The sequence below is a fragment of the Phasianus colchicus genome, chromosome 5, assembly GCF_987193195.1.
Source record: "Phasianus colchicus chromosome 5, bPhaCol1.hap1.1, whole genome shotgun sequence".
Lineage (NCBI taxonomy): Eukaryota > Metazoa > Chordata > Aves > Galliformes > Phasianidae > Phasianus > Phasianus colchicus.
The window spans coordinates 43896106-43908153 of record NC_143440.1 but is presented as its reverse complement, the minus strand read 5'-3'; the positions used below and the strand labels follow the sequence as shown (position 1 = coordinate 43908153).

The 12048-nt window shown below is 34.1% G+C and overlaps 1 long non-coding RNA gene across 3 annotated transcripts in view; it reads left to right on the top strand.

Annotated features, from left to right (window-relative positions):
- The window catches only part of LOC149917888 (uncharacterized), a 47509-nt gene that overhangs the window by 21929 nt on the left and 13532 nt on the right, over nt 1-12048 (top strand). Inside the window, exon 2 of one of the 3 annotated variants that reach the window (XR_016467320.1) lies at nt 5632-5706. The exons of the other annotated variants lie outside the window; for them this stretch is intronic. This is a non-coding gene — a long non-coding RNA (uncharacterized LOC149917888). The remainder of the gene's footprint in view (nt 1-5631; nt 5707-12048) is intronic. 3 annotated transcript variants of the gene reach the window in all.

Below are 12048 nucleotides of genomic sequence, written 5' to 3'. Positions count from 1 at the left end.
TGTGCTTGGCTTATTAACAAATGATTTCAGTTGAAACTGCAGGAGAACTTCAGTTACACAGACTAGAGGCTAAATTGCATTCTATCCCCAAAGCAGCTTTAATGACCACAAATTCTCAGGGTTTTGATTTTACAGCTCATATGGGTATTTAATTTATCATTAAGGACATGATCTGTCTAACACTGAAGCATGACTGGCATGATAAATAGCAGTGATTTTTACATTTTCTTATGGACTGGTGAAGGCATGAGTGACTTTTCCAAATGCATGAAGAAAATTCACCTTTTTACCTGAAAGAGAAAGAATTAAGTACATTAAGATTTGCTTATTCTCTGTGGACTACTTTTATTCTAACTGGTGTTTTCTTTCTTCCTCTATGTGAAATAAAAGTAGTAGGAAGTAATATTCTGGTGCTTTTACCAAACTTGTGTTCTTGAAGTCAGGACACCTACAGCTAGGTCAGGGTGCTCAGTGCTCAGGGAGTCCAGCCTGATTCTGAATGTCTCCAGGAACTGAGATTTTATTGATGGTGAGGAGAAAAAGAAAAAGCAAACTTCACTGACTACCAAATTTATTGTTACACATGGGTAGCTCCAAAGGTAATGTCTCCTGTTTATTTCTGTGCAAACTACAGTGGCTACAAAGAGTACAAGAACAGTATTTGATAGAGCAAATTCTTAGCTGCATAATGCTATTTTTCAACCATCATTAGATAAGCATTTTGACCTGTGATGAACAAGAGCCTGCATACCGCGCTTATGAAAATCTGCACCAGTGGATGTGATTGTTTCACGGCTGTCATGTCAAAACTGTTGCAGAAGTTCACCAGTTGCCATCTGGCTGTTCTCATATTCACTGTTGGTCTCCATAAACTTTCAGCAAGTGTCAATGAATATCAACAGGTGCAATTTTAAATCCTCCATGTGGAAAAAAAAGTGACACACTTCTGCTTCATATGCACTTCGATGTCAGGTACAATTGTCCCTATGCTGCCATCTGATTCATGGCGACAAAACATAGTGGGATATTGGTAGGAAGGTTCAGTCTTTTCTGCCATATTAAATACTACCAACATCCGTCTCTGATGTCGTAATAAAATAAGAGGCATTACTTTCAGAGCAGTCCTGGGCTCCAGGGGTTTGGTTTCCTTTGTTAAATACACCTCTAGTAACAAAAGGGTCTTCTGCTTTAGAAAGAGCAACTCATCAGCATTGTCATAATGATAGCTTTCATACACTGAAGAATGAGATTAGGCAGGAAGCATAGAAGTATTTTGTATTTCTACTTAAAAACAAACACGTGCGCGCACACACCAAAAAACCATGTTTATCTAGAAAATGCAGCTAGCCATAAAGAAACTGAGGTTTCAGCAAAGTAGCTTTTCTTACAGATATAAGAACTGACTTTTGCATGCTTGCTGTGAATGCCTGTTGCTTTCAATATTATGATAAATCATAGACATTATCAGCTTTGACTTTATGGATTGTAGATATTCATAAGCACAATCTGGATGTTACTTTCAATATGTGTAACATCATAGCTTAGAAGAAACTGTATTTATCTTCTGCTATACTTGTATTGTGTTCGGCTGTAAAAGAACACTTCTTTTTTAAGAGAAAGGAAGGTAACATTTTGAAATAGTAATCCAATTAAGCAACAAAAAGGCAATATAACAATATTGTGAATTGGACACAAGTTCAGTGTGCATATCTTAAACATGTCTGAGTTACTTTGGAAGATTATTTTTATTCTTTATGTTCATAAACATTCTTGTTCCCACTCCCTTTTCTTTGTTTTCTTTATCTTTTATATTTTTCTTCACTTATTTAACTATTCTATTCTAGCAGAACAACCCTTGAGACAATATTAAACTATTATGTTCTAAAATGTTGGCAATCAAAAAATGACCTCTCTGATTTCAGTCTTTTATTGTTAATAACACACAATTTTAAAAAGTGATTCTGAGAGCATTCTGGAGTTGTTGCATCAGAGCTTGTTGCAATTTGAAGTGTTGCAGAGACCACGGAAAACTGGAATTTCTGATGGAAACATCAGTTAAGCATGAACTTGAGTATTGGTAATGATTCCATTCTGATACAGTTTTTATTGTAACAGATAATTCCAGGTTCCCACAATAGAAATATATCATTCACTGAAAACGCTAATAATGCTTAGAGCCTGCTTCTGTTTTCATTTAGTATGTTTAATCATCAGCAGCATGAGGGAAGATTAAAATTTAAAGATCTGTGTCTATATTCTACAGTTATTTGAAAAAAGTAATTTTCCCATTCCATGCTTTGTACTGCCTTCATCCTAGCTTTATCCTTTCTGATGTTATGAACTTCAGAGGGCTGAGAACTGTCTCAGACACGCTGTCAATTAACTCTGCTGGTATTAAAAATAGGGAATAAGTTACTGTCCTGTAGAAAGCACACTACAGTCATCTGCTGAGGCTGTGTTAGTTCTAGATATGGGATTGGAAAGTGAATAAAATGTTCTCTGAATAATGAAATGTTCTTTTCAAAATGTATACTGCTGTCTGATGCTCTTCTTGCAGTAGAAGTTTTTTTGATAGAAGGCATTTGTGAGGGACTGCACAAGGTTGGCTACTCCCAGTTTTTATACATCATTAGGTAATCAATTTGATAATGAGGTAATTATCACCATAATTCTCATTGATAAATGTTCTGAAATAGTAAGTTCCACAGATACATTCCACGTCCTTAGCAAGCTTACATGATACTATCTAGTACTGTAGTGGTTGTAGATTAAATTAATTTTCTGTTCAATGTCATCCTTTGAGGATCTCTGCCCTTGTCAAGAAGAAAAATTCATTCATTGTACAGAACATGAATCACTGAAGTTGGTATTCATTGCTTATTAATGTTCTTCCACCCTTTAAGAGTGGTGCTCCTCCAGTTTTTTGGAACTACATCAGTTTCCCAGGATTCCTTAAGTAAAACTAGTGGTATAGTACGCTTCTTTTTTATAACCATTGCATCTGTTGATTAGTAATTAACAGAAAATTATTTGTCATGTTTACTGTAAAATTTCTTATTTTGATGCTTTAAATTTTTCCTATTAAGTACAATTACTGCTAGCAGTCCTTTTGTACTGTCCTTGTCATCATATGAACTAGATACTGCCTTCAAATACAAGAATTAATTCACATTTTAATTGTCTAATAATTTCTGAAAATAATTATAACTTGAGTAGTTGATTTACACATTGACTTATTAAACTTCTAGTTCTTGATATTTTTTTTAAAGTCTTGGTATTTTGGATGTTAACATTGATACATATTTTGATTACTTTAATCTCATTTACTTGTTACATGGGATTGTTCTTATGTGTATGATCTGCTATTAATCTGTTTGTTTGTTTCTGGTTATTGGAAAGAATTTACTTAATTCTTCCTTGCTTCTGTATTTATTTTGGCTCAACAACCTTCTATGTGTTCAAAAGATGATTTCACAGATTATTTTCTCGGATGGCTTCTGATGGTCCCAATGTTTTGTTAAGAACTGCCATTATAATTTCCCGATAAGTTATGCTGACAACTAGTTTAAGATAATGGGAACAAAATCTAACTATAAAATATTAAAATCCTCCCTTAAAAACTACGTTTCTCAACAAAATTCCATTCTGGAAATATGTTTTTATTGGAAAACACATATATCATAAACTGAGGTACAATTCTGGACATATTTTAAGTACTAATGGAGCTGCTGTAGCTCATTCCCAATTCAGTCTGTTATGACCATGCCTGTCTTTCAAAAGATAGACTTTTTTACAGAATTCTGAAACTCTAAATTTCTAACTTAAGCAATAAAGTATTGTTTACTTACCTGCCCTTCAAGTAAGTTTATTTAGTGTTGTAGAAAAAGAAATATATTTTCTTCATGGTTTATTATTAAAACTGTAAATAAGAAAGCTATCATAGAAAAAGCAGCTCGTTATCTCAGTTATGTTTTTTTTATTGTCTCAAAACATGCATATTCTATCACACCTACTTAAATTAGATTGTAGAGGAATGCTTTTCATTTTCATACTTCCCAGCAGTTGTTGCTGAATCACTAAGTGCATATCAGCTTTCTTGGTCCTTACATGTGAAGCTGAAATAAAGAATTCAAAGAAAAAAATTGAAAAAACTCAAGTATTATAATGTGCATAGTATTTGTAACGTTACATATAATATATACATATGCACACACTCTATTTCTAAATCATTAAAAAGTAAATGGAATATATACAAATTAAAGGTGTTTTAAACATTTAGGTTTTCTGCAAAAGTGCTTGTACCAAGGTAAAATGAGGTGCAGGAGTCTTATAGAAAATGTTTGTTTTTCAGTGTTTATACTGAAGATCATTGTCCTCACAAATGTCATCTTTTTAATTTAGGAGTTCTTATAATATCTGTCATCATATATATGCTACTGGTGATTCTAAACTCCTGGCTCGTGCAAGGGTTTAGGTTTTTACATCAGTGGGGCTTTCTATGGTGACTTGTTAAGGAGGAATGGGATTCACCCATTTTTTTTCTATTTTTATTCTTTGCAGAGGAAAAAAAAGAGATAGGACAACCTTTGGCAGCAGCCTGGCAAACTTAATGAGGTGTGCTTTAAAATAAGAAAGAATGCCCTGAGATATTGTGGAGTAGCTTCTCTGGAGATATTCAAAATGCACCTGCTGCACTTCACTGAGCAATCTACTGTAAGGGAATATTTTATCAGGGAGGTTGGACTAGATGATCTCATGAGGTCACTTCCAATGCTAATGAGTCTATGATTTGCCATCTCCTTATACTATGTTTATTCCATATTGTCCTAAATGTTCTTACTCTCTGGATTTCCAAGCAACATTTGAACTAGCATAGTCTTTAAAATGTTTTGATGTAGCTTCTGTAACTGCATGAGGAGTGGAACTACATTTTATCATGATCTGGGATCAGTCCTTTTCACAAAGCAATTTTTTCCTGCTAATGCCTTTGTGTTGTTTTTTTTGTTTGTTTGTTTTTCTGGTCATATCATCACTCCTTTGAAGAAAACTGTTTGGTAATTTCTGAGTTTCCCATTCGTCTTGAATTTTTTTTTGTGCTTATGCATGTTTCTCCTGCATATCCAATTTTGAAGTGAGAATTAAATAAAATTTCATTTTAAATAGACAATAAGGCTGTATTCTAGGCAAAAAACAGGGTACATGTTAAACTTACTAAATAGTTGATGTAACTGCTAAGGATTTTTGCCTAGATTAAGTGACAATGGGTTTTTATACCTGATCCAGAATAGCAATGTTTTTCAATTTTATGTATTGTAAGCTCTTGTGCTTAATTTGGGTATATTTTTATTTATACAGTGAAAAACTATCTCACATCACTATAGACCTGGAGTGTATGGTAGCATTTTATTGCTAACAAAATAGAAATAAAGAAAATGAAACAAAAATAGCTTCATCACCTTTGCTTAATGGCAACATTGTGCCTGTGTTTTGTCAGGTAATGAAACTTAAATTTTTGCTGGTTGAGGAAATAGAATACCTTTGTTCGTCCATTATTATAAAAATGAGATACCACATAGAAAAATGTGAATGCTTTTATCACTTCTTAGATAATAAACCATATTTGTCCTACAGTAGTGTGATGTGCCATGTAGCATTTCCTTCGCCTCATGGTGAGAACTGCTTGATGGAACAGAAATCCAGGAATTGGTGATAAAAGCACTTGAAATTCATTGTCTGTATCACTGTTTACTCTTATTTAGCATAAAAACTGTTCGGTGCCCATGGCTTTGGCACTCAGATAGTACAACACCTGCTTATCTGAAGTAAGTTTACAGAAAAGAAATAGAATAAGTAATGTTCTTTCCTATTGTGGCTCTACTTCACAGCCCTATATTGGGGACCATCTGCTACAAAGTTTGGAGTTAAACATGGTGGGGCTGTAATGAGGCTTTTTAGAAGTTTCAGGAGCTCCTAGGCAGAAGTGTCATGTATGCAGGTTAAAGAGCGATGTTGTTGCTCATTTAATCAGTTGTCAAAAATGTTGGACACTGTAGGGGGTGGCATGACAGTGGTATTTATTACTCATTATATTCACAATTATTCCAGCGGATAAACTGGAGATGGGAATGTCCTTACAGTGCTATACTCCATGTGATTCTAGCTGAGGTGGTCCTTCCTCTTGTGCAATCTGAAAGTTAATGTTTTGTGGCTTTTGCTGGAGAGAAAAAAGTAAAAGAACGTAACAACTGAAAATGGTTCAGCCTTTTCTTTCTTCTGACTCTGAAGTCATACTTTCCCTGAAAATGGCAGAAAAAGAATCTTTTGAGAGAGACAGAGCAAGCTAAGCCATGAGACTATTACTGTGAGTAATAGTGAAGATGAATTATCTAATTGCCTCTTGAATTAAACTACTTTATAGAAGGCTACTATCTGTTATCTGTACCTCTTATGCTTTGTGCTTAGAAACTGACAAACATTAACTTTTTCTCTTTAATGCTTATTTCAGGAAGGAAACTAGAACATTAATTAGAAGTGAGCCAGATGATAAGCTGATTTCATCAGTTTTCTTCATTGGCGTGATAGTTCTGTGTTGTATGACACTTCTATTAGTATTTGATTGGATCAAGATTTTCCTGTTATCTTTAAGTTATTGTTCAGTATCTGTGGCACAATCCAATCTCTGCTTCTGAGGTTTGTACAAAGCAGAAGCAGATGTTTGGATCTTAGGTTTGTGTACATCAGCTGATGTTAAGTGTACTTATAGCAAGCTCTGAAATAGTAAGACATAATATAGCATTGTGAAAAAATGGGTATTTTATTTGTTGTAGCAATGATAGGGTTTTTGTTCATTGTGGAGATTCTAGTGCACGCAAATTAGATGACTATGAGGACAAAGTCATTTTGAGAATGTGGCACAAGAACACCTTTCCAATGTAGAATAAAATTATCCTTGCCTTTGCAACATTTTCTTTAGTGACTGTTATATTGAGGATCTCATTTAAGTGGAGTTGTATCATTCTAGCTGTTTAAAAATCAAGTACAAATGCAGATTCAGGTGAATGTGATTATAATTTTTTTTCTCCTAGAATGCATCCAGTGGCTAAAATTAACCATTTGTGAACAATGAGATGCATTATTGCCCATTGCTATATTATTAGTTTACTGCTAGCATCCTTATGAAAATGTTAATAAATAGTTTAGTTTAGAACTGTTTAGTTCTATATCTGTTAGCATGCACAATCTGGTCTGGGTAGACAGTTATACATTAAAAAATTACCTTTTACTATGCAGCTGGATTGTTTTAAAAAATAGGCATGCATTTTTTTCAGCAAAATAAAACTCAATGCTAGAATATCAATGTACAACATCAATGTTGTTACTTAATCTTGGAAAAAATTACACAGGCAACTAAATTTAAATGTACAGTGTAGTCTCAAATATCTTGAAGTGGATAATCCTAGTACTTAATTAGAGCTACTTATATTTTCCTGTACTTAAAAACAGGCATAAGTCTCTGGAAGAACAGAGACTGTTTTTATTATTGTATTTAGTATGTATAGTTTAAACGCATTACGAAGTGACTCTTTTAGCCATCAGTGAATTGTTTTTCTTTTAATTGAGATAGCTGTTACCATGTAGAGATAATTGTTAGGGAAAAAAAATCCTATTTTTTTCAACATCTTATAGAAAAGATTCTCTAACATTGTCTTGAAAAATAGAAGGAGAAAAATCTCTCAGACACACTGGTTATGTAGATGAATATTTACTTCCTGTACATTTGTTGGGCAATAAATTATGCAGACTATATATATATATATATATATTTAACTTCTTACTGTGTATCTTAACATCAATTTTTCAGTTTGTTTACAGTTTGTTTTGGTGTGGTAGAAATTTCAAGGAGTTTTGTTGTTAAAATTTTCTTAAGTGCTGGCATTGCTAGACTATAGATAGCATTGATGGCCTGAGTCAGGTTCAGAATGTGAAATGTAAGAAGGAATCTTACAGAGAGAAATAATACATATAACACATTTGCATACTAGACAACATGACTTTTCAAAAAATACAAGGAACAATTCTACCCCCCTCTAAAATATTACATGAAACAGTTTTTAACAGTTGAATTTGCTGGAAAAACAGACTTTGCAAGCAGGAAGACCTGCCTTGAAGCTTGTTTATATGGCTATAATGTTTCCATCTTATAATTTTGGAATTGTATAATTTTGGAGCATATTGTAATTGCAGAATACACAGTTAATACCATTACATAACAAATGCCCTTCAACATATCCCCTTTTATTTGAGAAGGAAGAGAAAGAAATCTGTAAATGTTAATATTATAAAGGGAGTGATTATGTCTAATGTAAATTCAAACGTAGGAATTAAACGTATCATCTCCATGTTAAGTTGTAATACAGCTTTTCTATTTTAAGACAAATATTAAAAGTAAGCTGTATGTGTCATAGTTCATTTTGTGAGTATGAAATTTCACAATTTGTTTTGTTGATATGTCAGTATATGATCTGCAGGTATGTGCTTTAAGTTGATGCTAAATTAACACTGGGTGCCTGTTTTGAAGTCTGTATTGTACATGTCTAACCAGCCCACTCTTTCTGCAGGCTTCTGAGATAAAAACAGCCTGACATATCTCACATGTTTTTGTTTCTAAAAATCATGTTAGAAGTTCAGATATGTTGTTACATTCTTCATTTTGGGAGAAGAGCAAGGTTTCTTGATATGTGCCTACGGATACTGAGTGTCTTAAAAATGTGAACTTACATAAGGTCGTCTTCCCCAGGCTGACTCTAGTTCAGGAATTCATGCCCTAAACTTGAGCAAGTCACATGTGAGAGTACAAAAACAGGTACTTTACTTTTTGTCTTAAGTGCCTTGAGATAGCTGACAGACTTGCAAACATAAGGTATGATGAATAAGACTTAAATGGTTGTGTTCTGTGTTGGTGGTGTTGTTCTCTTTGTGTTGTTAGGAAAAAAAAAAACCCAAACAAACAACGTTGGAGTCAATCACGTTAATATAAGCCAATCACTTTGCTGAATTCAACCTTCTGATTTGTTCTACTTTAATAAGGTTCTCCAGTAGTATCCTAGAAGAAAATAATTGATTACTTAGAATTCCTCCTTCTATGGAGATATTTAAGAACTGTCTAGATGTCTACTGTGAGACCTATCATAGAGCACCTGCTTTAGCATCGGGGTTGGACTCCATGATCTCTTGAGGTCTCTTCCAACCCCTGTGATTCTGTGATTCTCATCCAGTTCTGTAAGCACTGAAGGGTCCATATTCAACTTCGCGCTCTGATCCAGTTGTGCTTTCTGTAGGAGGTCTGGAGCAAGGCATGAGAATGTTGCATGGAATTGGTGTTTCTGGTGGGGTAGTTGGAATGTAAATCCTATGGGCAGCATGAAAGTAAGAAGCTTGTGCTGCAAGATCAGAAGGAGTTGTCTGATGGTATACAGATATAGGCTTGGTTACTTCAGCCATATTCCAAATTCCTTTCATTTCTAGCAGATTAGTTCTGATGAGTAGAGCTGTTTAAGGTATACAGGACACTAATAAGCTCATTTGACCTGAAAATTTCTTGTCTTTTTTTTTCAGTTGGTGGTTTTATGTTTTTATGTCAGCTATACCCATCAATCATCCCAACCACCTGAGGTCTAGAGGGTGAGAAAGTCATATAAGAGAAAACAAGACACCTAAAGCAAAATTCAGCAGCTAGAGCTCTACAATCACAATGCATATACATCCTAGAGAGACTTTTAGCACATTCTTGGTTAAGCAGCCATAAAACCTGTGGTGATTCTTTCAGACAAATTAACCCCAGTGTCAGAGCATTGGATTCTCAGTATTTGGTGTCAGATGAAAAGTTAGCCTTTGTGAACAATAACCAATAACTGCACCAGTGGTGCAGTAACTTGTTAAACTTCGCTGTAGGCTTTAAGTTGTATTTGAGCTTGAAGGTATGAATCCTGTACAAGGATCTCCAAAATCTGGGAATAGATCTGTGAATTTCCATGTGAACTAGGTTACTGCCAAGTTTTCCTGCATTATTTCTTCTTATGCTGCTCAAATACCATGGCAATGTTTTATTTAGGCGAAGTATCTAGCAGGGAATAAAGTTATGCCACAATAAATTAATACTCCCATCATAATGTTCCCTTTGATGGGTCTTACATTGATGTATCTGTGATAAATGAAGTTCCTACTCTAAATTATAAAGCAATTTAAGAGAGCCTTCTGACTCTGAATTGTATCATTGACTTAATTATTATTATGTTTTAATACATGTCTATTAGTAGTCTTTAAGCATAATTTTAACATATAGGTCTTGCAAGAATCTATGCAAGCAGATAATAAAATTACCCGAAATAAATCATGTAGATGGAGTAAGTATAATGCAGTCTTAAAACTTGACTGTCATGCGTATTTATAGATTACACCTTAATGTTTTAACAAAAAATAAAATATGATTAGTAGAAGTGGTATGGAACGTACCTTTGGTGTTTTGTAAAATGACATATCTTCTGTGTCACAACTTCTGAGAAGATTGTGGTTATTTCCAGACACTGTCATCTCTAAGCATTTATAAATGGAGAACCCTTATCAAATCAGAAAATCTGGGTATTTTAAAGATTTCCATGGATCCAAGGAGAACGTGACGTTTAGTCCCAAATACTTGGACTTAAGAATTTCTCTGAGTTTTTCTGAGTAGCTACTTGTTTTGAATTCTTTTATTTATTATGGAAAGTCTGGTAATGTTGAAGATGCAATTATATATTATTGAAAATAATGATGCTTGTGTCTGTTCCTTGACATATATATTCACTGTATTTAAAATAAAATATTTAGCAAGTAGTTCTTTTTGAAAAATCTTGGAAGAAGTCTCCCTGAGGACTATTTGAGTGCATGGACTGAATGCTTTTTCATTATGATGAATGCCTAAGTGTATTGTACTTCATATGTACATATATATATTTTGCAATATGTGCTTGAACAAAAACAGGTCAGATTGCTCTTTCCAGTCTTTTAAAAAAGTTATCTTTAAAGAAACAGGGAAAGTAGAGGCAGGAAATGAGAGAACTTTTTGCCTTACTCAGATTGATTTTTCTACTATAGATGGACATTTCTTTGTCTTTGCACGAAATACATCAGCCATGGGGATCTGTTGAAGATAGTGGGATAATTTATCAGGTGTATTACTCCGAGGCTTTCTTTTTGTCAAGTTCTTCTCCATATAGTAAAAACTGTAGAAAACTTCACTTTTCATGCAGGTTCCTTAGTGCATAGCTAGCTAATAAAAACACTGACACAATGTCAGGCTGTGATATTTTTCCATTGAAATTCACATAAGTAGCTAAACTCTAATATCCTACAGATTTCAGTCAGGCCTAATATAATTTGAACTTCTATCATTTAGACTTCTGTACCTTCCTTTTGCCTTCAGGCAGTCCATAATCCAAGTGTGACTCTTAGATTCCTAATATCTAGGCACAGTGATGTACAAAGGTAAAGCTTAAATTGGTGCTTGACGGGTCACTTTTGTGTTCCTATCTTGAGGGTATGAGCTAGCACTGCACTGTTTCCAACTGAATTTCTATAATGCAATTTCTTTATCAGGACTTAACTGATCAAGTCTGAGGTTAATAAACTTCACTGCATTGAAGGTTTCAGGTTTATTATGTTGGAATCAATATAGCAGACTGTGTGAAAAGTACTACGAGTACTATTCCAACAAAATGCTTCAACTGAGAAGTGAAAACTGAAAGCAGTTTTAGGTGAAAATGATGGCAATGCTTACTGTGGGCAGTGATATGTGGGTTTTTTTTGTTTGTTTGTTTTTGGTTTTTTTTTTTTTTCAAATAGGCTGTAGTAAAATGTTGATCTTGGGAGAGACTAGTGCTTTTATCTCTTGGCACATCCTTATGAATTGCACACAAGTTTTCATGAAAGGAAACCCTGTTGCTGTATCAGAATATTAGATGACTATAGAACTTGGGAAAGCAGATGACTTGCTCATGTGCCAAATTCACA